Source organism: Tenrec ecaudatus, chromosome 13 (assembly GCF_050624435.1).
Source record: "Tenrec ecaudatus isolate mTenEca1 chromosome 13, mTenEca1.hap1, whole genome shotgun sequence".
NCBI classification, from domain to species: Eukaryota; Metazoa; Chordata; class Mammalia; order Afrosoricida; family Tenrecidae; genus Tenrec; species Tenrec ecaudatus.
The window spans coordinates 109,910,809-109,938,243 of NC_134542.1; the positions used below are offsets into that span (position 1 = coordinate 109,910,809).

At 37.7% G+C, this 27,435-nt stretch overlaps 1 protein-coding gene across 1 annotated transcript in view; it reads left to right on the forward strand.

Annotated features, from left to right (window-relative positions):
- LRP1B (LDL receptor related protein 1B) overlaps positions 1-27,435 on the forward strand; it is a 1,653,255-nt gene that overhangs the window by 1,108,102 nt on the left and 517,718 nt on the right. The window lies entirely within an intron of this gene.

Consider the following 27,435-nt stretch of genomic DNA (forward strand, 5'->3'; position numbering starts at 1 on the left):
TGAAGACCTCCTGCACAGTTCCAACACAGAAATGCTGACATGCTTACTTGTGTATGCTAAGAAATTCAGAACACAGTTCCTGGCAAGTCAATAGATTTTTTTTCTTTTCAAATAAAATTTGATCCAGGAGAGTGCAAAAAATACTTTAATAACCATTAATAACATACATAACTAATTTTATTCTGAACATGATTAAAACATGATTGTTGAAATATGTTGATATAGGACTTCTACAAACTGAGGCCGGATTCTGAAGAAGGTACAGAATGAGAGATACAATTGCGGAAGTGAGGGAGATCATGGTTTAAAGCAGGGAATACAAGAATACTTGTGCTTTATTGACTGTATAAAGACCTTTGAGTACGCGGATCATAACAAACTGTGAAGAATGAAAATTATAGGGCACCTAATTGTGCCTATGCAGAATAAGTATCTTGAGCAAAAGGCAGTGTCACTAGAATAAAGGCTTAAAATCAAGAAAGACGTGTATCTGCTTGTATCCTTTCCCTATCCATATTCAGTCGGTATATTGAGCAAATAATTAAGGACCTGGGCTATGTGAAGAAGAGTTTGGCATTAGGATTGGAGAGAGACTTGTTAACAATTTGCAATATACAGATGTTGCAACATCCAGAAAGCCGGAGGAAACGTTGTTTTGTCAAAGACTGCTTTTTGCTTGGACTCATATAATCAAATGCTCATGGAAGAAGCAAGAAATCAAATTACCTATTTCATTGAATAAATCTACTGAAAAAAATCCTTAACGCATTAACAAGCAATGATGTGACGTTGTGGACCAAGGTGCCCTAGACACGGTTGTTTCCATTGCCTGATACACATTGACAGCTTGACTTCATAAGGAGGACATGAAGATCATTGATGGTTTGGGATTATGTTGTCAACAAAGAATATTGAATAAATTGCATTACTTGAAGAATAATCGAATGCTCCTTAGAACTGAGGATGACTAAATTTTGCCACATATGTTATGACCATGTTATCAGGAGGGACTAGTTCCTGCAGAAGTATACCATGCTTAGTAAAGTCAAGGATTAGGGAAAATGTAGAAAACTCACCAGTAGATAGATGGACCCATGGTGGCAATGACAGATTCAAACGTAGACAATCTATGAGGGGATGTCACAGGCCGGCCCAGGGTTTCGTTCTGTTTTACGTAGGCTTGCTATGGTACCCATGGCAGATTAAAAACAGCACTCCAGTTTCCATCAGTCAACGGTATTAGTAATGCTGAAAATTGCATTTACGCTTTTAAATGTAGAATTAGACATCATGGCATAATATAAGAAAATAATTAGGTGTGCTTTTTGCCATCTTGCTATTATTAGACTGCTGTATTTTTAATGTATGTCTGTAAAATTTTATTTGAATATGTAGTATTAATTAAAGGCCACAGGTTTTAAAATTGTGAGTGTTAAGAAAATATATATTATTTAATCCATTGACAGAGGCATTTTAACTTTATAATAGATACTCTCTTCTTATCAAATCTTGTGGAATGGTGATCATTGTACATAATGTTAATTGCTAAGATTTACACAATATCTTGATTCTGCTTGGAAATCTTTTGTAATTAAAGTCTGTGATGCTTATGATTCCCCAAATGTGTTACATGAAAACAATCATTAATAACTATTTAAAATTTGGGTTCAATTTTTGGAAAGACTCAGTAGAAATTAAAGGAAATCTGGTGTTTGCAATTAGTTGTTTGCTTAAGTCTGATTCATGTCATTTTCCCAGGGTGGCAGACAGAAACGGAAGTTTCATTTCTACATAAGCCCTCTGGGTTTCTTACCCCACAGACCTTTCTTTGTCCTCATTTCAGACTTCAGTGGTCTGATTCCATCTAATTCTGTTTCATTCCACTTATTCTGGCTTTTCTAATGCTTCTTTGTAGAACCCATATTTTTCATTCATTTATTTCAGTAGTGAACTATAAATCTTCACACTCTTTGACTTTGTCACATTCTGTTTTGCAAATGACCTATTCCCTGTGAAGTCGGCATAGGTCGCTGTTCATTCCCACTACATGGTAGCTACACTTTATAATTGTTGTAGAATTTGTTTCAATTCATAGTATCCATTTGGATCACAGTTGAACAGTATCTCATAGAGTTCTCAGTGACTGTTTTTTCCAAAATCATTTCACCGGGCCTTTCTTCTGAGGCTCCTCTGCGTAATTTCCAACACCCAACTTTTCAGTTAGCGGGCAGACATGTTAACTGTTTACACAATTCTGGGATGCTGACCACACCGTACTTTTTACTTTAAATCTTCAGCTCCTCTCCGCTTTTCTCCCTGTCAGATTCGTCTCGTTGTTTATGTGTTCAAGCAGAACAGTTGTGAGGATGATGCTGGGCAGTGTTTATTTCTGTTGTAAATTGGGTCACTGCCAGTAGGAACTCAATGGAACCTATCAATAACAACAAGGTCAGTGTAAGAAACCCAAATGACTACAGGCTATAAATGTAGATTACGTAGTTCTGGAGGGGTGAGGACGAATACTGTGGTAAATCGTAATGCACATGAGCATTGTAAGGTGACAAAAATATAACACTGGTGATACTGACCCTACAGGATGGGGTAGAACTGCCCCTGTTGTTAGACAATATCAGTGTCATTTTATCACCAGTTCTCTTTTTTAAAAAAATTTTATTGGGGGATCCTGCAATTCCTATCACAATCCATACATACATCCATTGTATCCAGCACATTTGTACATTTGTTGCCGTCATCATTCTCAAAATATTTTCTTTCTACTTGAGCCCTTGGTATTAGCTCCTCATTTTTCCCCTCCCTCATAAACACTTGATCATTTATAAATCATTATTATTTCTTCATGTCTTATACTTCCCGATGTCTCCCTTCACTCACTTTTCTGTTGTCTGTCCTCCAGGGAGGGGGTTTTATGTAGATTATTTTATGGTCGGTCCCTCCTTTCTCCCCAACCTTCCTCTTAATCTCCTGGTGTCTCTAGTCTCATTATCCATCCTGAGGGTTTTATCTGTCCTGGATTCCATGTGTTTCCAGCTCTTATCTGTGCCAGTGTACATCCTTTGGTCTAGCCAGGTTTGTAAGGTAGAATTGGGATCACTCCTTGTGATGCAAGATCACTTCCCGGGTTTTGGAAATAGAGGGGATTGCAGTAGTTCCCGTCATCTCTCTTTCTGTTGTGGAGCATTTATAAACAGGGAATCAGTGGGACTAAGCATACGGACCCTGCCACTGTCATGAATCTCAGGCTACCATGAGTCCTCATCTGCTTTTTTCTCCCCTACCCATCCTAACTACTCCTCATCTTCAGCCACCTCTTTGACAGGTCTAAGCCATCTATCTGGTGGTTGGCCCAAACCATAATTGCTATGGGGTGTGTGTTCATACCCTTCTCAGATTGATATTAATACACATATCTTTACAAAGTTAAAACACAGTAAGTAATTACCAGCTGGCACCCAAATTGATCCGCATGTTCCCCACTTACTCTTCTTTGCTTATATTGTTCTAAAGCAGCGCTGTCTTCTGCGGATGCGCATCAGTTATTCTTGCCCATGGGATGATCACATTTCCATGTAACTTTCTAATCTGACTACACAGCCTCAAGTTCAGTGGAATCCTTGCTGTGGTCTTTTGGCAAGAGTATACTCACTTTAGCAAATAGTCCCTCTCACATCACATAGCCTCTCTCACCGCCCTGAGTTGTCAGAATGGGAAGCACCAGAGCTCCCAGAGGTTCATGTAGAGTGATAGAAAATGAGGACCCTACTGTTTCCATCCATTGTTCTCTAGACCTAGACCAGCAAGATGTTATTGTCAGTTACTCTTTTAGTTGCTTAATGGTGCTATAGCACAAGTATTTTGAAAAACATAAATGTATTTTCTCACAGTTTGGGTGAGGAGAAGTCCAAATTCCAGGCATAGCACTAGACCTAAAGGCTTGGTTTTGTTTTTTGTTTTTTATTCCAGTTTCTACGACCTGCCATCAATCCTTGTATCTCTATCTGTATCTATTCATCCTCACTCTTCCTCCTCTCTTGTGAAGATGTCTAAATCTATTCTACTCCTTTACTAAATCAAAATGGATTAGATTTAATACTCCTTCTGTTTGGGTCTAGCCCAATTAACAAAACAAGGAAAATTCTACCTCTAAACAGGATTCTATTTGTATGTGCAGGCTTCAGGATTCCAATGCCTAATTCTGACTCACAGCGGGCCTACAGGATATAGTAGAACTTGCCCTGTCGGTCTCTAAGGCTGTCAATATTTACAGGAGCAAAAAGTCCCATCTGTCTCCTGTGGAGGAGCTAATGGCTTTGAATAGTTGATCTGGTTGTTAGCAGCCCGTCATATAACCCCCGACACTACAAGAGACCTTTAGGAAAAGAAAAGAAGACACAAAATAACATTGCTATTGAGTTGATTCATAGCTATGGTGCCGGGTAGAGTAGACCTGCTCCTTAGTGTTGCCAAGGCAACACTTCCATCTCTGTGGAAGCAGACTGCCAAATGTTGCTCCCAGGAGCAGCTGGCCATCGTTGTTGGTTGGCATCTGAGCAGTTTACCCTCTCGTTGCCCAGGGTAATCCTATCATTCCTGTATTACTACTGTTTTTCTATATAATCATTTCTCTCCACTCTGAGGCTCAGAACTTCTTCAATTGGGCGGCACTACAATGTAACTATAATTATCAGCCAAGGATCCAGAAGAAAAAGTGGACACGACATGTATGGACCACTTGGAGCGTTGAGGTTCAGGTATTCATTTGGCAATACTCGTTAGCACTTGTACTTCTTTGGGAAAAGTGGACCACCTCTTTAATCTCTGCGGAACCAGGAGAGGCCTTCAGAATCTAACACCCTCAGGCATTTGATATTCTCCAGATATGCTCATTCTTATCTTGGGGTCCCACGTCCTCTGAACGATGACTTGGAGTTCGACATAGTAGATTTGCCTTTGCTGAAATCATCGGTGGGCCCCTGCAATATAAACTAAGAGCTATTCTTTCTGATTCCTAGATTTTTCCACGCAACCATTTCAGGAAATCAGGAATTCTGTTTAGTGTATCAAAAATCCACGCTAGTCCTCGCTCCTTATTCAGAGCTCTCTGTTTTTCTTCTTGCTTATTCTTCTGCAGCGTGTCAGGAGCATGTGGCAATGACCAGTCAGCTCTACAATGTCTAGAGGCCTTGTTTCCTCTGAACTTTCAAATGCGTGTGTCATTGCACCTATGAGAATGTCCTCTTCAACAAGATATTCCCCCAGATGACACTCGTGTGAATTCTTCAGAAGTCAAACAGGGATAAGCCATTGCCACATGCCGCCCAAAGCTGTGTCTTGTTTGTTTGTTGGGTAGTGAGCCAAAACCAGGTTAGATCAGTCCTGCTGTCTTTTGTCCGGCCATTCTTGGTAGGACCACTTGTGTGAATTTGAGTCCTTTCAGAAACGGAGACAAGATGAAACTAGACATGGAAGTGGTTGAGTGAATAAAATCCCTGTGAGTGGAGTTGGAGTTATCCGTGTGCTCTGCAGATTTGATCCCTGTGAGTGGAGTTGGAGTTATCCGTGTGCTCTGCAGATTTGATCCCTGTGAGTGGAGTTGGAGTTATCCGTGTGCTCTGCAGATTTGATCCCTGTGAGTGGAGTTGGAGTTATCCGTGTGCTCTGCAGATTTGATCCCTGTGAGTGGAATTGGAGTTATCCGTGTGCTCTGCAGATTTGATCCCTGTGAGTGGAGAGCTAAAGGAAGTATGTTAGGTAGTACAAGTCTGAGGATGTGGTGCAGTTTGAAGGACATTTCAGCAGGGCTGATGGGGAGCAAAAGTAACCATTCAAACCCATGTTCGCCATCACGAGAGTTTGACACGTTACACTGTAACAGTTACGGGGATGGACATTAGTGCCATAGTCCTTACTTGAGAGGAAACTGAGCAGAGACATGGTAGTAGCTTCAGAACAGTGTACCTGGATCTGTCAAATTCGCTTCCTAAAATCAGAGAGCTAAGCAGCTCGTTTCAGGACGGATATATTTCTCACAACATTAGAATTTTATTTCTAAAACCATCAGAGTCCTGGGAGAAATGGGATGATTTTGTCACACTAGATGTCGCAGTATCATTACCAACAGTATCTTCACTACAGATTAAAATTCTCACTTGTCAGAACTCAAAGTCACTCTACCATCACAAGACAATCCATTTTCCATGTTGCAATCAAATATATGTGTCCTTCAAACGTGATTTCCAACTCATCACAAGCATTCTTTCTCTGTTCCATGAACAGCACATACTCAGAGATGATTCCAGTCTCCCAAATGAGAATCATACCACTACAATCAATTTGTTTATATTTTATTTATAATACTTTTCAACTTATAATAACATTATTGATGCAGGTTTCATTACCGTTCTGAATTTCTTTTTCTTGGAATCAGAATGAATTCTGATTTATATTTTTATTTTATATTTGTCTCTTTCATCCAATGGACACTGAATGTCTCTACCATAAACTACTCATTATCATCCAATGACTTGCTTCCCATGATCATTTCCTTGAGGTGAACCCAGTTTTGCCCGTCGCGCTGCACACCCCACATAATCCCGGCGGGCCGCTGGGCTGCAGTGCACTGGGCTGCTAGCCACTGCGCAGCACTAGGCAGTCTTCAGAAGCTCCACGTGAGAAGGAGGACGCCTTCTGTCCCATAAGACATAGAGCCGCAGAAGCCCAAAGGGGCAGTTATGCATTGGCATGAAATTGGTGGTAAGGGGTTGGGTTTTGTGTACCTAACATGCATATGTGTTTCAGGATGGAGTTTATTAGATGAAGTTAGGTTATTCATTAAAATAGCCAAAGGAGATTTTTGGAACAAATCTTTCTAAATTTTGATTGAACTATAATTTCTGCATAGTGAATTGATCAGGTCAGATGTGCACCTTTCATTTGGCTCTCATGAATCCATGTCTTGATGTAGAATGTTTCCATTACTTCAAAATGTGTCCTTTGGTTGCTACTCAGCTGGTTCCTATTTTCAGATCTTATAACTGGTCTAGTGCTGATCATGATAGGTTAAATAGCCCGACCCTACAATTTGATATCAGTGGGATTGCACCATATGTATTTAAGCACTGATTTCTGCATTTCACATAATATTTTGGAAATTTAGTTTTAATTCAGTCTATCAGTAATATCTTCCTTTTTACAAATGATTTCTTCTCCCATGTGAATATACCACACCATGTTTATTTATTTTTTTCCATGATAGATGTCTGCGTTGTTTCCAGTTTTTGAGCCTTATCAATAAAGTGGCCATGAACTTTGTATACATACTTTCTGTGGACATATTTTTTGTGATTAGTTTTGTCTGTTAATAAGTTTGGTACAAAGTATAGCAAAACAATGGCAAGACAAGTAGACATTTAATGTAGAAATTATGTAATAGTGTATTTTCTTTAGAGGTGTCTTTAGAAAGTCTATGGCATGAATTCCCTCAATTGGAAAGCCAGAGGAAGAGGACAGTGGAGTTCCTATCGGGTCCAGGGTGTGAGATTACACTGGGTAACACTATTGGAAGGAGTAAACCCAACTGAATGCCTATGACATTTTTATTCAATGTTTCAGCAGAAATGTATTACTTTTTAAGTAAAACTATCCCTGTTGCTGTAACAACCACAGTAGTTTACATAAGCCAGGCTTACATTTATCAATATACCTCCAAGGCTAAAGCTCTAGGCTAACTTAATTTTTGTACCTTCTGAAGTGCTTTGGCCAGAGCTGTCATCATTGTCTGATTACTGCAATACTGTAAATCGTGCGATTTTTTCTCCATGTGCTTCAATGCTGTTATTGTTTTTATAATCAGAGTCTTTTAAAATGTTCTGGTGCTTTAGTTATAATATGTGATACGTGGCATTTGTGAACCTACGTTAACAATCTTTAGGAGAATGAAGCAGTAATTAAAGGAAAGGAAGAAGGAGAAAGTCTTTCTATTTGGTTGCTTGTAAGGCTGTCTATGAATGTAATTCAATGTAAAATATTTTATGAAACAATGCTATTCGCGGTATTCATATAAATAATATGATATTTGAGAAAGGTGCAACGTTTCACATGATACTCTATGCTTAGAATTATAATGAACATAACTAATAATTCTCTTTGTCCTGGGAGGGGGGCCTTGGGGGTGACAAGAGAGTGTGACCCTGTGCGTCACAGCCCTGAATGACACCCACCAATGTGTGGCAATGAAGGAGGGCAAGTCTGCTTAGTCACTGACTGCATTGACTTTTTTTTTTTTTAATATAGATGGTTGTATTAGCCCGGGTAGACTAAAGAAACAAATCCATAGAAACTCATATCTACATAAGTACACATATACAAAAGAAATTGAACATTGAGAAAACACCCCAACCCAGTCTAGTCCAAGTCCATAAGTCTGATACCAATCTATAAAATCTTCTTCAGACTCACTAGACACATGCAATGACGCCAAATACAAGACAATCACAGAACAGTGGCTAGAAAGTCTTTGGCTCCAGTGGCATTGTAAGCATCTCAGTGCTGGCAGGGTCTCTATGTGGCTTCTCTGCCTTCAGAGGTCTGGTCGCATCAGGGTAGGTCCATGTGACTTCGACAGATCAGGGCACTAGCCTAGTTCCATGTGTCTTCTTAGCTGCAATGTCTCCCAGAGAGTGAACAGAGAGAGAGTGTGTCTTCCGCCTCCAAGGTGGAAATCCCAGATTCCCCAGCACTGTCAGCAGAAAGCCATGCCCACACAGAGACCTCATTGGCTATGATCCAATTGACAGACTAGACTCCACCCCTTCATTCTTAATCCTCAAATTGACACCAGATTATTGGAACTACCACAATGGTGAACTAATTATCCACTATCTTGGTCCCTTTTTTAATTTTATAAGAAAAAATTTTAATAATTCAGACTCAATAGAAATTTTATGATTTTAAAGAGTAAAAAGTACACATGCACACACACATACACTGCTGTTAAGTCTGCATTGAACTAAAACATATTGAGTTGACTGAGAACAAGCCTTGATATTTACTCTTCTTAAGATCTTCTGGAAGAACTGTATAAAGACATTTCATCTGAATTTACTTTCAACTGATGTTACTTAAGAAGTATTATTTTTCCTTGCTTCTTTTTAATGTACTATATTTCTTAGACTTTGATTTGCCTGATTTTCTTATAAAATAATGTATTTCTTCATTGATTTGTTAATGCAGCTGATGCATGGGTCTTTCGCCTATTCTTCCTAGTTTGTTTTCTAACATGTAATCTTTAACTGCTATTCAACATGAGCATTGCTTCTTTGAAGTTTGTTTCCATAAAGTCTTCTTTGACTGAGCTGCTTCATATTCTTGTTTCTGATTCTGCTGTGACTAAAAATGTGACTAATATGTACCATTGAAAGCCCAGCTTCTGCAGCCCTCTCTGTATGGATTACAATTCAATATGAAGAAAAACTAAATTCTCACAACTGGACCATAGGTAATATCATGGTAAATAAAGAAAAGATTTAAGTTGTCATCGGTGTTTGTCTGGCTTGAATCCACAATCAATTCATATGAAAGTAGTAGTGGAGAGATCAAAGGATGCTTTGTGTTGGGTAAATCTGCTGCACAAGACCATTCTAAAATGGTGAAAAGCAAGTAGGTTAATTTGAGGACTGAGGGATGCCTGGCCAAACTATAATATTTTCACTCGCCTCCTATGCATGGAAATGTTGAACATTGAATTATGGAGACTGAATAACTGAAGCATTTGAAGTCTGGTGCCAGTGAAGAATAATGACAATACGACAATACAATGGAATGCCCCATGAACAACTGACTGTCTTGGAAGAAGTCCAGTCAGAATGTTCCTTGGAAGCAAGGATGGTGAGGCCTTCTGTCGTGCAATTTGGACATGGTGTCAGGAAAGATCATTTCCTGGAAAAGGCCAACATGCTTGATGAAGTAGAGGGGAAACAAAAATGGGGAAGGCCCTCAGCTCAGGGGAACTGGCACAGCGGCTGCAGCACTGGTCTCAAACCCCAGGGGATTGTGAGGATGGCCCTGGATCCACCATGCTTTGTTCTCTTGTGTATAAGGTTGATCTGAGTTGCAACCAGAGTGACAGCACCCATCCAGAACAAAGTGGGAACTCTGAATGAAGCACTTGAATATAGCACTCTTCGGGTGACATACTTCCTCAAATTGTTGGGCTCTCTTGGCATCTCACAGAGGTGGGATTCTGGTAGTGTTATCCAAGTCAATCATATAAAAGATTAGATAGATTCTTGAAATATTTAGTTACTATAAATCTATTGTGATTGACTAGAAATATAATTTAAATGATGACTACTTTTCAATCTGATGTAACATTATTTAAATCTCTTTACCCTATATAGTTTCTACCAATTCCAATTCATAGCAAATCCTGGCTTAACTATGGCCAACAAATCTCAGACCTCTTATAATTTAATTGTTGGAAGTTCTGTGATACTTTATTCTATGCTTGTGAGTATCCATAGTAATATTAGTATGGTTTTTACTGATGTGTAAAAGATATTAGTAAAAACATTTTACTGAGTAGGTACTCAGACTCTTTTATCCATTTGTTAGTTGAACCAACTAAATGCCACAAATGCTATTTTGCTGTTGTATATGGCTTGTCAAATTTTTGTGCTTCCACATGTGATTTTCAAATCTATGGAACCATATTTTGCTTGTTTAACTTATATTTTATATATAATTATATTTAATGATAAATTATACTATAATTATACCCTACAGTATAATTTTATTTTCTTGCCAAAATATGGACTATATAGTTCCATATATAAGATTCTAAACATAGTACTTTACCTGACTCACTAATCAGCTAAAATATCAATATAATATTATCATAACCTTTCTCATCCTACCAATTTTTATATTCTTCTTTGTGCTACATTATATCCTGCTTATAACTATTAGACTGTTTATTTGATTCTATTTATATTGGATAAATAATTGGATAACTACACTTAATTTCATTTATCAAGTGTGAAAATTGGAGCCAGACCTGTTAATCCAAATGAATGAGGACTAGTCTCATTCTACTGGGGAAGGCAGGTGCACAAAAGGAAGATGTTCAGGATGATTATAACTTCAGGATATGATGAGAACACTAACAAGGACATTGAATGTTCTTGCGTAGGAAAGTATTACTCGGGCTTTTAAGCTCATGCATTTCTTCCTTAAGGAAGCCTCCTTAAACCTTATGGCCTCTGGCATGTTTTAATTTCTAAGAACACATAGAAGATGACATAAGTAGAGTCACAGAGTAGAGGATTTGTCTGATGTGTGCCTACACAAGGTAGGAGTGACTGTCAATAGGAGAGCGCTGTTAGAGTCGCACTAGCATCTTATATGTTTATTTCATATATGCATGCAGTGCATATAGAATGGAATATATGTCTATGGACACATATACACAAAGAAAGAGTGGGTTCAAATTGTGTTATTGATCAAATATGTGGGGGAATATTGGATGAATATATACATATATATTACTAAGGAAACTGGGTACAAAGTTTATGAAGAACCAAGGAGCATTGCTAAGCAAAAAAGATCTGCTGAGCATTTGGACTCAGTTTTTCTGATCCAGGTGAGAAAGGGTTGGAGGAGAAAAGAGTTGTGGAAGAGAAATTGTGAAGCTCTGAGTGAAACTGCTGATGGAATTGCAGATTTGATTAAACAGCATGGAGCAGGGGAGGGCGGCTAGCATGCAAGTCCCGGTGATTGATTGGATATAGGGATGAGATGGAAAAGGAAACTGATAGAATCCTTCTCGGGTATTTCGTTTGAGGGAAATCATACCTCCAGTCGACTGAAAGCACAGGCAAAGAAGCTGATTCAGGCGATTGTGATGTGTTTGTGTTCTTATCTGTTGAACTTCAACTTGTTGATGGAAACTGTAGAAATGTGGCTCATTAGTTTATCAAGCTAGAGTTTCTGTCCTGTGACTTCAAATACCCAGGTGGTATAGTTTGAAAAACACGTGTAATGTATTACAAAGTGGTAGATAATTGTAATAAATTTAATGACATGCTCCTAAACATGGACTGTAAGTCCTAACCTTTATATGTGTACTTATAATCCCCCATTGGGACTATAAATGTTATAATATTTTTATGTCAGTGAGGCAATATTGCTGGAGGATGTGTCTTAAATCAATCTCGTCTGTGATATCAAAGAGTATAAAAAGCACGAAGCGAAAGGGCAGAGATGAGGAATGGAAAATGTGATGCCTCATGAAGCTCACCAGAAGCCAAGGAGCAGAAGGTGAGAAGAGACCAGGCCTTTCCCGCAGAGCAGGCAGAGGGAGAGCACTCCCTTGGAGATAGCTCCCTGAATTCAGTGGTAGCCTTCCCAACGGTGAGGGAATAAAGCTCTGCTAATTAAACCAGTTACAGCAGCACTGGATCATCAAAATAGTAACTGCGTATGGCTTCTAAGTGCCTACGAGAGGATGATGAACTTCTTTGTAAGTTGTTATCCCCTATATATGCAAACTTGGCATTCAATAAATTTATTGAGTTTCATTTTTCTATTTTTAGTGAGCTTTTTCCACAAGAATAAAATTGTCTGTTTTTCTGAAAGTTCTAGAAGAGCATATGCATATACTGAGCTTCATTTTAATTTCAGCTATGTTTCAATAGTGACGGTAAAGTGTAATTGGAAGCTAGTCATATGAGAATGTTCAATTCCTCCTGTGTTACATGTGAGTTACTATGATGCGAGCATTTAAGGCAGTCTATGAGAACAGCAGTGTCAGTGATATTTACAACCCTTCCCTCTACTGAAAAAAAATTATTTCTTGTCCTTAAGTAAAAAGAGCAAGTAAAATTTCAAATAATTTATAGAAAACTCTTGTTTGTGAGAGTGCTAACTTTTTCAGGTAAATTTCTGAAAAAAAGATGGTAGTATGATATATCCAGATAATTACATTTAAAGATTTAAAAAATCAGACAGTAACTTTAAAAACCTATAGTGATGTCTGAATTTTAAGAAATTAACTCTCTTAATTTTTTCCCATGTGCTTGGATGGGATTAATGAAAATTACAGATTTTCTTTTAAAAAGAAATACCACAGTTACTTCTCAATTGTTTTTTTAAATATCGCAAAAATTGAATCTTAAAGCTGTCCCTTTAATCAATGAACCTGTCAATGAGCACGTTTCACTAGGTCCCATAGGTAAAACAAATGGACAGATTTGCTGGGGAAGCCCATTGTTAAGGTATGTACCACGTTTTTGTCATATTAACTCATGTGAGACATGACTTAGAAACAGAACATCGGAGGAGCAGGATTTCCCTGCTTACAAATAAAAGTGAAACGGAATGGCCTTATTTTTCTTTAAAAGAGTTGTTTTAATGTATGAGTAGCTGCCCCCTGAAGATCTATCTATGCCACACACTATCTCAGTTTTATAGCTTACTTTTGGAAGTCTGAGGCAGAATAAATTAAAACAATTTCTCCTTAGAGTTACTATCTGTCCTCGTCTACTCTGAAGACGCGTGAGTGGGACAGCACACGGAAGCGCCGGTGCCATTTGAAAGCCAACATCGGACGCGCCAGGACTTTGTGAACTAGCTGAATGCAGAAGAACGACAGTGCTGTGGAATGGTTTTGAAGACAAAAACCTAGAAATGTTGAAGAAAATGAGAATGCTACTTTTGGTGACTTTGAGAGGAAAGTGTTCCAAACCTGGAAATGGAATTGCTTTTGCCATAAGTTTAGCTCATGGAAATTTTATTCGGGACACAAAAGCCAGACAAGAATAAAATTTTAATTTGATAAAAGAGTAATTTTTCAAAGTATATTATGTAACATTTCGTAAATGGTACCTTAAGGGAATACGGATTTCCAAAACAGTTGCAGACTATAGATTATATTACTCTAAATAAATAAATAAAACCACTTTCTTAGAGAAGTGTTGATATAAATTTTTCCCCCATTAACCTTTATATACATTTGTCTTTTTCAAAATGAAACAGACAAGTGTAAACCATTAGCACTTTATTATTAATTCACTTTTCAAAATATGGACTTGCAATAATATGAGTGTTCACCAACCTGGAAAAAAATGAAGAAAATACTTTCAAATAGTAAGCATTAAGAAGAGACATTTCAAAAAATAAAAAGAATAGAAATTTCAACTGAATTTATATCTTTATCCCAAATAGCTAATTGAAAAATTATGGCTGTCATTCTTAAAGCTCACGATCCTACTAGAATAATTTTGTTGACCCTTCCTCAAATGATGGATTTATTGTCTATGTTTTTTAATTGATCTAAACTAGATCTTGGTGAACAAATTTGTGAATCTTCACTAATCTAAATACCTACCTAGACTTTAAGGATCCATTCAAGCTTAGCTTTCTCAACAAAATCTGTTCTGGTGACCATTGCCGACTTGGTTTCCCTCCAGATTCCTACAACTCTCTCATGGTCTCCTCCAGAGCCTTCCACTGGGGCGCCATGACACAGTTGTGCTCCAGAATCCAGTGACAAATGTCAGAAGAGTTTGATCCTCAGGGGAGCAAGGCATGTCCTAGGCTCAAGATCTCAGGTCTGCCATCTCTGTTTCTGTGTCAGTCCAGGTGGACTAGAGAAACAAATCCATGGATACTCATATGTGTGTGTATAAGTGAGTGTTTTATGTAAAAGGTAATTGTAGATTAAGAACGTTTCCCGACTCAGTCCACTCCACGCCCATAAGTCTGATATTAGCCGATATATGGTCTAATACAACTGAAACCAGTCTATAACGTCCTCTTTAGACTCACGAAACACAATCAATGACACTGAATGCAGGATGATTACAGGCGATTGGGTAGAAAGTCTTTGGATCCAGTGCCATTGTAAGCATCTCAGAACTGCCAGGGGTCTCCACTTGGTTCCTCTAGTTCCCAGGGCACAGGTCGATCAGCGTAGTGCCATATGTGTTGTCAATAGAGCCTCTCCCGCTTCCAAGGAGGAAAATCCAGATTTCCAAAAATTCTCAGGAGAAAGCCATGCACACACAGAGGCCTCATTGGCTATGATCTGATTGACAGACTAGACTCCACCCCTTCACTCAATCCTCTCAAGTCCCAAATTGACACCAGATTATGTAACTATGACAGTTGCCAAGAAGCTTCTACAAGAAATCACTATGTCAGGAACAGAGCTTCCGTTTCTAGGTGACGTAAAGTTAATAGGAAGTAGACTGGGTTTTCTACTCCTGTAAACAGTTGTAGACGTGGAGATCCACAGGAGGTGATGAAGGGAGGGGTGGGAGTGGGGGTGTTGCTGTGCTGGCATTGACTAGATGGCAGCGGATGCTCTTTTTTAAAACAGATCAAATTAAGATATGTTTGTTGTTTGATTATTAAATTATTTATTGATTACATAATATATTGTGAGAGAAAGAAAAGACTGTCTACTCCAGTCGATTTAGTCATGGATGCTCTAAGGGGCCAGTTCTACCCTATCCTATAGGGTCACTTGGAGTTGAATTGGTTTTTAAACAGTATATGCTTTTTTACTGTGTTAAATATTATGGTGTGTTGCATTTTGAAATATATACACAAATATAATTTTTCAGAGATGAGAGACAAAAATAAACAAGAGATTTGAATATTTTCTTGCCCTTTTCTTGCAATTTTTCTTGGACTTCCTAGCCAATAGTTTTGTATTCATTTATCTATCATATAATGTGGCATGTTAAACCAAGTATGCTACATTTTGTCCTCAAATGAATTTCATGCAGCCTCCTAAAATGAAAGAAATACAAAATGAGCAATTAAGACATGAGAAAATAAGGGCTAATGGAAACTCACCAAGATGAAACTAGAGATAAAATACACATTACAAAATTTTGTGTTATTGCTAGCACTTTTCCACAAATTTAATTGTCCTTTTTTTTCCATTTTATTTCTAAGAGGCAGTGCAAAGAGACACATGGATAATTTCAGGGCTCATAATGATTATATGGCTTAAATGAAAATAAAATCAAGAAAAAATATAGATCTGCAGTGTGGGATCTGTATATAATCAAATGCAGCTTTTTGAAAGTGGGGTGAGAATCAAAACAACACAATCTCACGATGAAGACCCATGTGGAGTAGCTTGATTAAGGCATAGATTGTAAAGCAACAATTCCCCAAGACATAGGGAGCCAAGGGCACACTAGACTCACTGGACAATGGTGTTTCTTCCCCCTGAAAAGTTAAAGGCTTTCCCTAGCTGGAGGGAGTGGAGAATGCCAAATCTGATTTTGTCTCCTAGGTGATCATGTCAGCATTTTCTTCCCTTTGAACAGTGGTTCTCAATCTTCCTAATGCCGCGATCCTTTAATACAGTTCCTAACGTTGTGATGACCCCCAATCATAACATTCTTTTGTTGCTACTTCATAACTGTAATTTTGCTATTGCTATGAATGGTCATGTAAATATCTGATATGCAGGATGTATTTTCATTGTTACAAATTGAACATAATTAAAGCGTAGTGATTGATCGCAGAAACATTATGTAATCATATATTTTGAAATATTTATTTCTAATGACAAATAAATTTTGTCTTGAAGCATGATGTAGCATAGGTAAGAGTCATAATATAAAAACAGTAAGCTACATTGCTACATTTACGACAGTGTGCATAAAAAGCCAACATCAGTGCAAAGGTGGAGATAGCTTTTTTCTCACAAGATAAGAAATTCTCAGGGCATTCATTGCAGGAGCACAATAAAGATTATCTTCCCCAAGTCTATTTCTGTATTTGGACTTGATAACCAAGCTGAAAAACCCTGTTTCACAAAGATATGTTGTTGGAAATGGAAGAAGGCACAACAGTCTCAGATAGACCAGGATATGACTGCAAACACTTGATCCAGAATTTTGTAACTGGTATTGTATAGAAATCAGCTTTGCTTCATCACTGTTAGTAAGTTCAATTACTCCTCGTCTACTGTCTCAGGAATATCTTCAACTTTGACTGTGAACAGGCTTCTGACAAATGCAGACGGGGTGTCAGGTAGTTTTGGAAAGTATGATGAAATTTTGTCTGCAAGCTTATGCAAGTGTTCTTTCACAGAAATTATCATCGTAATCCTTTTGTCTGGTTCAATGTCATGTTCCTCAAAGGCAGCAGATAAAGTAGGCAACATGTAAATTTTAGTTTCAACCAATTTTTTTTTGTGCCAACGCTGATGTTTCATTTGGAATGATCAGTTCTTTTCAGACAAATCGAGGCATGTTGCATTTGGTCCTTGCAGTGATAAATGTTACTCATTCAAGTTGGCAAATATGGCAAGCAAGTAAGCTATTTTCTATAGTTCACTTTTATCACTGAAAAGTGCTTCAAACTGTGGTCTTGCTTTCTGATTAAAAACTGTTTTGAGTGCATCACAAAGCTCAAAAACACGTTTTAAAACTTTTCCTCTCGACCACCATCTCACTTCAGTGTGAAATAGCAGAGCATTATTCAGCACATCCAACTAGTTGCATAGTTGTGAAACCCATCAACTGTTTAAAGGACTTGCCTTTACAAAATTGACAGAGCTGATGATGCTTTTCATGACTTCTTGTAACTCTTGTGGCAGCGTCTTCATTGCTAACATTTGCTGATGAAGCATACAGTGAGTTCCGATGACTTCTGGTGACTCATTCAGTACCAAACGTCGAAATTCACAAATTGAACTCTGGTCATAACTCGAACAATGTCTTTGACTGCTGGCAACAGTAAATCCTCACCAATGGTGTGAGGTTTCACAGCTCTGGTGATTCTGAGCGCCACCAAATATGAAGCTTCAATGGCTGCTACGTTTTGTTTGTGGTACTTGCCACCAGTATCAAGTCTAGATTTCTTGATTCAATCAGCTTTGCTTCTAAATTAGTTGATATCCTTCCTAGCAAAGCTTGGAAGCTTGCTATCAAAATGGCATTTTAGTTTGTTTGGCTTCATAGATTCGGCTGATGGAACTTCACAACAAATAACACGTTGCGGTTTCTCATTCCTGTTGTAATTATTGAGGTAAACCCATATCGTAAAAATTCTTCACTGATTTTCTTTTCTTGACGTTCTTCTCTACATGATCCATTGTCATGGGATGGTGAGCTAATGAAAATAATATATAACAATAGCTTTAATAATACAAAAAAATGATACATGGCATAGTTCAGTCAATAAAGTTCGTTAAAGTTTCCTGTGATTTACCATTCTCTCTGTTGTTGTTTTTTTTTACATACCTGTTACTATTACAAGGGGACATATTCACATCAACCACAGCTAAATATAAAAAGATAAATCAGCATCCAGATTAAGTTCCCATGGTACAGATTTTTTTTTCTGCAGTAGTTGATTTTACAGTGCCTAATTTACATTTACCCAGTGATATAATTGTGGTTTATTGTGCCAAACCTGGCAGATAAACACATGTGTGATTAACTGAAGGGCAGAGAGATAAATGACTTGGTGAGCCTAGCCTTTCGAGTTCTCAGGTCTCTTGCTTTGTGATGGTTGGACCAGGATGCAGCTGCCTTGGCCAGTCCCCTGCTCTAACTGGCAAGGCTCACTTCCTGCAAGACATCCCTCAGAGAAGCCACATGGACCTACCCTGATGCAACCCTAGGTGCTAGAGACCCCTGTAAACCGCAATGCTTACACATTCACTGATTCAGCTTTCCTCCTGCAGTTGGTGTCATAGTGTATGTTTTGTGAGATGGAGGAGGCCTTTGAGCATTGGTGTCAGACATATGGGTTAATGTTGGAGTTGTGGGTTTGAGGAGCACTGGGTTGGGATGTTTCCTTGATGCACACTTAACCTCTTTATAAAACTCTCTCTTATACTTGAGTTCCATGGATTTGTTTCTTTAAAGTACCCAGACAAACGCACAAACAAATGTTTTTTTCTCTTTGAATTTTTGTTGGATTAACAAGTAATTCTCAATTTTGGGCTTGCCTCTAGGTAAAGGATTCATAATCTGTGAGTTGTGGCCATATCTTTTATATTTAAAAAAAAAAACAAAAACTTCTGTGGGTAATTTTAATGGGCAGTCAATTTTGAGAACTATTGGCTTGAATTGTTACCAATATTAGTTTTGTGTGTGTGTGTGTGTGTGTGTGTGTGTGTGTTTTGGGGGGGCTGCTATTACTGAGGCTGAGGGTATTTCTAGAGAGGATTTTTCTTTAGGGGTAGATCACATGAAAGTGGGTGCTTGACTGTGATGAGATTAAGAGGAGAAGAGGAGTCAGAGATACAACATGAGAGAGGCCATATTGGACCTTCATCTCGAGTATCCTGTGCTGCCTGAAGCCAGAGCACCTTTTGGGAAAAGGATATGTAATTTGCAATTTGAAAATTTTGTATGGCTAAAACCAGTCTCCTCCTTCCATGCTTCCAGAAACTCTATTTCACTTCCCCCCAGAACATATATTTGGTGTCCGAATCTAGATGAGAAAGTGAGAAGTGGATTAAAGAAAAGGGCTGAGTTTGCTCTCTGAGTTGAAATGGTATGTAAGAGGGATAAATCATGAATGGTGATTGAAAAAAGGGTGATATTGAAGAAAGTGATTCTTGAAGAGGCAAGATATCTGAAGGTTCAGATTCCAGTCAACCATCACTACTTTCATGTTATTAGAATGGAAAACCAAACAAACAAAAAACAGGTTGTAAATCATTGATTTTAGGTAAACTAGAGAAATTAATGAATTGCTGAGCCTTATGGTGACCTTTAGAAATGTGACAAGAATTATATTTCTTACACTATCTGTTAAGGTCACTTCTGATAAATGGCAATAAAAGCCATTTCTGAACACAGAAGAGGAAAACTTTCCACAATGAGCTTCTTTGAAGTAGTAAAAATTACAGTCCAAGTAAACCTCTGTGTGTATGTGTGTGTGTGTGTGTGTGTGTGTGTGTGTGTGTGTGTGTGTGTGTGTTGGAGATGCAGGAACTTTTTCTTACTGATCTCAAGAATCAAAGGTAAAACAAAGCACAAACATTAATGCCATGTGTTTATATTGACGTCATATTGTCCTAGCAATGTTTCATGCCTAACAACAAAAGCCAAATATACACACACAAGGAACAAAAATGCCCCTTTCTCTACATAATAATAACAATGAATAACTGATAGTAGTGCAATATACATAGATAAATTATTTTTTAGAACTCAAGCCTAAAATTGATTATTAAAGAAGAACATTCTTAATGGGAAATTTCTTATAAACTAACATGGAATTTAACACTATACCTAATTATGCTACATGAGTACAGTAAAGAAATTGGGTAAATTTTAGTGGTCAGTTTGGTGGTGTCTTTAAATAATTCTTAGTGTTGTGTATTTAATTTGAATGTTAATCAAGTCCCATAGCATACTCCTGAAGTTTTCTATAATATTTTCACAATTTCCTAACTTGATAAACCTGGGAATCTAAACCTCTTAAATTTCAACTAGATTCTAAGCTTTCATGACCTTATTCACCACATTATTCCTTTAGGAGGTATGCATTAAAATTTACCATTATGACCAATCCAATGATGAAAATCAGATCCTCCCAGAATAATTAGTTTATATCACATTTTTAAGCGAAAGTAAATTTTATAAAATAATCTTTAACAAAAAAGTTAGGTGTTAACGTCTGATTTTCATTGTCTTAAACTTAATTCAATGTTTTGCTGTCAAATACCCTATTTCACACAAGGCACTAGTTCCAGATCACAACTGCATCTAACTGTGCAAATAAAAATGATTTTATTGTATTAGAAATATAAAAATAGAGATAATACGATGAGGATTTCTAAATGTCTTAGAAACATTCCGTTACTTTTAATTGCTTTCCCCCCATGGATTTTAGCCTCCCTTGTAGGTGACCCTCTCCATCAAGTACCAGTTACAGCATATATGTATGTGTTTTTCCCCAGTGATTGTCACTTTTGCTTCCTCTTCTTATATTCCTAATTGGGTAAATCATACAAGTAAAGTGTTGGCAGATAAGTATGTAATACCAATGATAAAATGAGTGCAATTTGTTTCCTTCCTTTTTCTTTTGTTATTTATTTTAATCTGATATTAACTAACCCCAAGCCCCTCCAATATCACTACTTATAATGCTTTGCCTTACCCACAGTGGACTGTTGACAATAATGGCAGTACCAGCAGCAACAACAATAACAGCTAGGGAATTTTATAACCTTGAGCCATCCTTGGGAAAATCGTCATTCATAATTGCTCATGACAAAGTACTGAATCCTTTTTTTCCCCCTTGTATTTCTTTTTTCTTCTCCCAAACCCAGACAAACCAGAGGGCCAAAATTTGGCAGTGTCTATATATTATAAATGTCCTAAGATAGACCTTTTTATTATAAATATGATATTTATGAAAGATCTATCAAAAAGCAAGCACCTTGAAATTGAAAAAATTCAGACACTGTCAGCTCTTAAGGAAAAACAACTAACAAGACATTAGGGAAAAGGTTGAAGTAATACAACACTTGGCTTTACTGTTTAATGTAGTGCATTCTAAAGCCATTGCTTAGTTGAAGTTAGTCACAATCCCTCATTTGTTGATACAAGCACTATCAACAAAAAGAGATAAATCTATTGAAATCACTTCTGGAAATCAGTGAATCCTGTTCCTTGCCTATCCGTTTGCCCTTGGTCTTCATGGTTTAATCAGCTAGATATGAGGGGTAGACGGAGCTCAGCATGAACTGCACAAGGTCTAGAGCTTAGATACTGGATTAAGAAGGAATTGCAGTAGGTGATTTTTTTTAAGTACTAAATTCAATCAGAGAATATTTGACTCTGCCTCCTAGAACTATGTTATGCCCTAGTATAAGAAAATAGAAATGATAGTGTATGTGCACTAAAAGACTGCACAAATATGTTTGTAGTATGAGTCTTTGTAAGAAAACATAACTCAAATGTCCAAAATCAGTACATAATCTGTGGTGTATTCATACACAGGAAACCAAGATACCAACAACAAATTTGGTGAATCTGGCAGTTTGAGTGAAATAAGCCAAACAGTTTCTACTATATGATGCTGATTTTAATTTTTTACTTCAAAAACCAGGAAATCTGATCGATATTCATAGAAGTCATAATGTGACTGACCTGTGGGGAAGAAGGTGGCTGGGGGACAGAAAGGAGCAGCCTGCCATGTGGGTAGTGATCTTCATCTGAGGGATGGCTTCATAGATGTGCTCTGTATGAAAATGTTCATCAGACTTTCTATTTGAGCTCTGCACTGTGTATATGGTACAGTCCATTTAGGCCATAAAAATAAACAAGTTATGCACCTTAAAGGAAGAACATCTTTTATCTGCTTCAATATATTTATCACTGGCTTGAATAAAGATGTAGAAAACATTACCTTGGCGGAGATCATAAAAGGTGTATATTGGAAAATAAATGCTTTTTAAAAATGTCAACAGATAAGATCTATTATCATATTTAACAAGCTGACATCTAAGAGCTTAAATGGAAAGTTCTATACCTTAAATATTTTTCTTAATAGCAACTTGTAGCTTATCCTGAGAAAAACTATATGGTTTATCCTTTGTGGCTCAAAGTAACAGCTAGGGAAATAGAGATACATACAGTGAAAAAATGATTATTTTACAACAGGTAATATTATAAATAAAGTAGTCTCTTTAAATGGAGCTATAAATGAAAGTCTAACTTTCAAAAATCAGAGTTGGAATATTTATATGATTTTAAAATATCTCTATGAGGTTATATGAGGTTTTTTTTAGTATTAAATACATTTAGGCCAGGGAATATGTCTCCATTGCCTAGAGTCCAGAGGATCTCTCCTTATTACCCACATCAGCAAATATAATGTGTTAATAACAAAAGGTTAATAAGTAAAACTCAATTAAAGAAAAGTAGATACCTAAGGAAGAAAACATTTCAAAAGATATGAATTTTCCATTTCCTAAATTTAGAAAAGATCTTGCTCTCTTTAGACTAGTCATTTACAATACCACAAAGGAATTTTTTCTGAATTAAAAAACAAAACAAAAAAAGTGTTATTTTCTCTTTGTTTAAGACTACTCCGTTAGTTAGCAGATGGGAAGCACTGTGATCTATTTTCCCAATTTCTCTCAATATCCATGTATTTTAACCCTGATCAGAGCAGTTGGCAGTGGTATTCTGGGACCATATAGTTCTAGTGTCAAGGTAGAGGAAGCCACCGGTCATGCAGAGTTCAATCCTGTGTATGAGTCCCTTATCTAGTGTTTGGATTTTTTCATTATCTACATGAATGCAGTCCTGTAGTTATAGCTTAGATAACCACACATGAACTTTTAACCCATGATGCTACTCACCAAACAACGATACAGATCGTGAATTTCATAAGGTAGATTATTTTTAAGTCAAAAGAAGAATATAAACTCCATAATTGAAGGGAATATATCTGTCATCTTCGTTGCCATATTCTTATGCCAAAACAATTCTTAGTATTTATTAATATTTTATAAATTTCTTTTGAATTGGAGGGGGACTTAATACTAAAGAAATTACATTTTAGAGTGAGTATTGATGGAAAGTTATGTCTTTTACTCCTCTTTCTAACTTTGAGTTCATTTTGTATTGTTACAGTTTTTTTCTTTTTTTCATAACAGTTTTTGGGAAGTAATTTGCATATTGTACAATTCTATAGTTCAGCCATTCAATCATATCACGGAGAATTGTACAATCACTGCAATGTCAATTTTAGAGCATTTCTCTCCCCATACTTAAATCTTCTTTAAGATGATTTATACGATTACAGTCCATTCTAGTGCTCCCTTCTCCATTAGTTAATCTGGAAATCTCCTTTTTTTCCCATCTCCACCCCCCCTACAGACACCCCTGTGTTCCCTATATCCTCTTATATCTGTTTATTGTCATTGTGTATCCACTCTTCCTGTGCTTCACAGCTGGGAGACCCAACAGAAAACAATAACAGACAAAATCGTGGTAAAGTAGTAAAGGTAAAATCATAATAGTGTACTGACAAAAATATCATGCAGAGACCACACTACACAACGGCCAGCCGGCGGGCTGCAGTGTGTGACAGTGTGGCTAGGACAGGATCGGGCAGCTTGTCATTGTGTTCGGTTGTGCATAGGTCAGCAGGAGTCAGAACGGAATCAATGGCATCTAACAATACAAGCTGCATACATTGTTACTTTGAATTTTATTGTGAATGTTGTCTTTCTTTTATGTGCACATATGAAATTTACCTCCTGTTCCTTAATATGCTTATAAGATGTCACATGGTCTCTTTTGAAGTCTCTCTTAAGGAGCCTCTCAGAGTACCATCAGCATCTTTCCTTTTTCAAGCTATGTGTACCGTGAAGTTACCTTGTCCCAGGCACTGCTCTATGTCCCGTGCTAAGATCACAGCAGGGAACGACGATGACAAAGTGTACACCTCAAAGAAGACGCATGCCCATGGGCAAGGCAGACATTCAACTAACAAATCAGTGAACATCATGTGTCTGATAGTGATAGAATCTATGGAGAAAAAAAATGGAGTGTACTCAACATGTAATATCGTGGCGCAGTAGTTTTTGTAGGCTAGTAAAACAGGAAGTGCATATTTGAAATAGAATTATGCAAATTCAAGTTGTCCTGGGTTCCATTCTTGTTGAGTCCACAATCGACATTCATGGCAGTGTTACCAGGAGGAGGCTCCAAGTTCAAGGCTCTCCTTGGTTCCTGGGCGCTTGTCCAGCTCTGGAGAAAAAAATCAGGTGAGGGAAAAAGTTCAAAGACAAGGTTTGAACATAGAGTCAGTTCCCTGAACAGGGATACTTAGGGAAAGAAATCCAAAGGCCCCTTAGATAATGTAAAAGACTTGGCAAAAAGTCCAGCTGAAAACCTTTTATTCTGCTAATGGTGGACCTCCCACCACAGGTTGGCTTTCTGGCCGGCCTTTTTCAATTGGCTGATCCTCTGTAATGTCCCATCCCTTGCAGGTACGCACATTCTGGGGCCCCAGCACCCACACTTCATCCTGTGCTCATGTCTCAGACTACGCAAGAGTGTTCTCAGTCATTGCACGCTTGGTCTCAACAACTTACCGTAGCTTTCTTCCCCAGCCGTGTCATTAGCTCCAGTTTCTTGGGTCTCTGTACATTGATAAGGAAATAGATGTTATTCTGCCCTTTCCTTTGTGCTAGAGAGGTCTGCGGGAAGCCTGTCTCTGGGTCTCTTTCTACACCTTCCTGCCCTTATCACTTTACCTTCCCTTGCCAGTCTCTTAGTAGCTAACGGAAGCAACAGGTAGGAAATCAAAGGGCATTTGCATTAGGTGAATCTGCTGCACAAAACCTCTTTAAAGTTAACAAGCTTGTTAACAAACAAAAATGTCACTTTAGAACTGAGGCAACACTGACGGAAGTCATGGTGTTTCAATTGCTTTATATATGTGTGGAAACTGGACAATGAATACAGAAGACCAAAGAGCTGAGACGTTTGCATTATGATGCTTGTGAAGAATATCGCACCTAGCACAGGCTGCCAGAGAACAGACAAATCGGTCGTGGGAGAAGTACAGCTTGAGTTTTCCTTGGGAGTCAAGAGGGTGAGACTTTGGCCCATGTACTCTGGAGACATTAGCAGGAGACACCAGTGCCTGAGGAAGGACATCATGCTTACTAAAGTCGAGAGTCATCGAATTAATGGAATATCATCATCAAACTGGACTGACACAAGTGGCTGAGACAATAGGCTCAGACATAACCACAATGGAGAGAATGGAGCGACAGGGTCTGGTTTCTTTGAGTCAAAACTGACTCTATAATACCTAATAACAGCAACAGTGCAGACAGCTAGTGGAAGAATATTCTAGAATAAATGAAAAGTAACGCAAATCACCTAAAGCTGACGATTACTGGGTATGTTCTAGAAACAGGAAGAATAATTTGAATGGAGATGTCTGAGTTAGGGGAAAAAGGAAACCTCTCAGAGAGAGATTGGGGATGAGTGACAGATCACTGGAGTCGTGGGGAAGAACTCTGACCTTATCTGTCATAAGACAGGGACTCATTAGAGGGTGGGATGCTAATTAGTTTCTTAAAGGACTGTAGCACCTATAGGAAGAAGCTTCATGAGGGGAGACTAGATGGGCACAGGTCCAAGTTGGGAGACATGAGTAAAAGTTATGCCAATATTTCAGGCATGCGTTTAGAGTGGCCTGAATTAGAATATAAATAGTTCAGGTTGTGAGCAAGTAATATACTTATTAGCTATGAGATAACTGAATGAAGTATTGACTACGTGGTGTGAGAACAAGGGAGCAAGGATATACTGAGGTTGCTAGTCTAGGAATCAAGTGTACTATCCCCCATACTACCCCCACCCCCCACGACATGGAGACTTGACACAGAGAAAACTGAAAAAGAAGCATGGGTCAGTAAAAAAATTTTAAATGTGTTCTTTGTGTCTCAAGGTGTTTTTTTTCTATATCCCAGTGAAGATAGATATAAGGTAGTTCGATATATGGGTTTGACATATATGGGAAGAGAACTGGGCAGGGCATTATGCTTAATAATGTTTAATTGATTGATTCCTTCTTTCAATATGAAAACATGTTTTGGAAACCACTTTCCATTGTGCACAATTGGAAAATCAGACAAATCCGTATTTAGACCCTGCTTCAATGAGTTGCATATCTGATTTGCAGAGGCTAAGAACAGGGCTGCTTGAGAGCTTTCCCAAATAGGTGAAAGAATTCAAACTTCTTTTCAGTTCAAATAACCCCAAAACTTACTGATAAATGGCTTTATTATACTAATTGCTCTTTCTTTATTTCCATAGTCTGTCAATGTGCCAGTGGGAAATTATATTGTTCTTAAAGAATTGGTTGTTCAAATGGTCATGGAGGTCACAACACAAAAACTTACTCAGTTGGTGGGAAATTTATTATTTAATGATTTGTCCCCAGTGACATTCTGGTGGCTGTATTTAAAATCATTGCGATGTAATTGCTAGCCTTTATGCATATGCATGCATATGTATTTCATTTATAAACTCTAGACATATTTTAATTCAAATATTCAAAAGCACCATTATTTAAAAGTGATGATAGCATAGCGCCATACTTCAAGTATATTGAAGTCCATTTATAAAATGAGATCTTTAAAAATAACGTAAGGGGTTGGTATCTGACATTTGGGAAACTATTTAGTAACTCAGAAGGAATAATTGGATGATAAGGCAATTTAAAGTCTTTATACATTTTGAATGACCTTATGCTTAAAATGCCCTTGACATATTTGAAATGCACCTACGTTTCTTCCCGTCTTCTCTCTAATCTGAGACTTTGTTGAGCTCATTATCCTTAGTAGTGGTATGTTTGTGAAGACTGAGAGTTCCGGTACCACAATGCTTGGTGTGA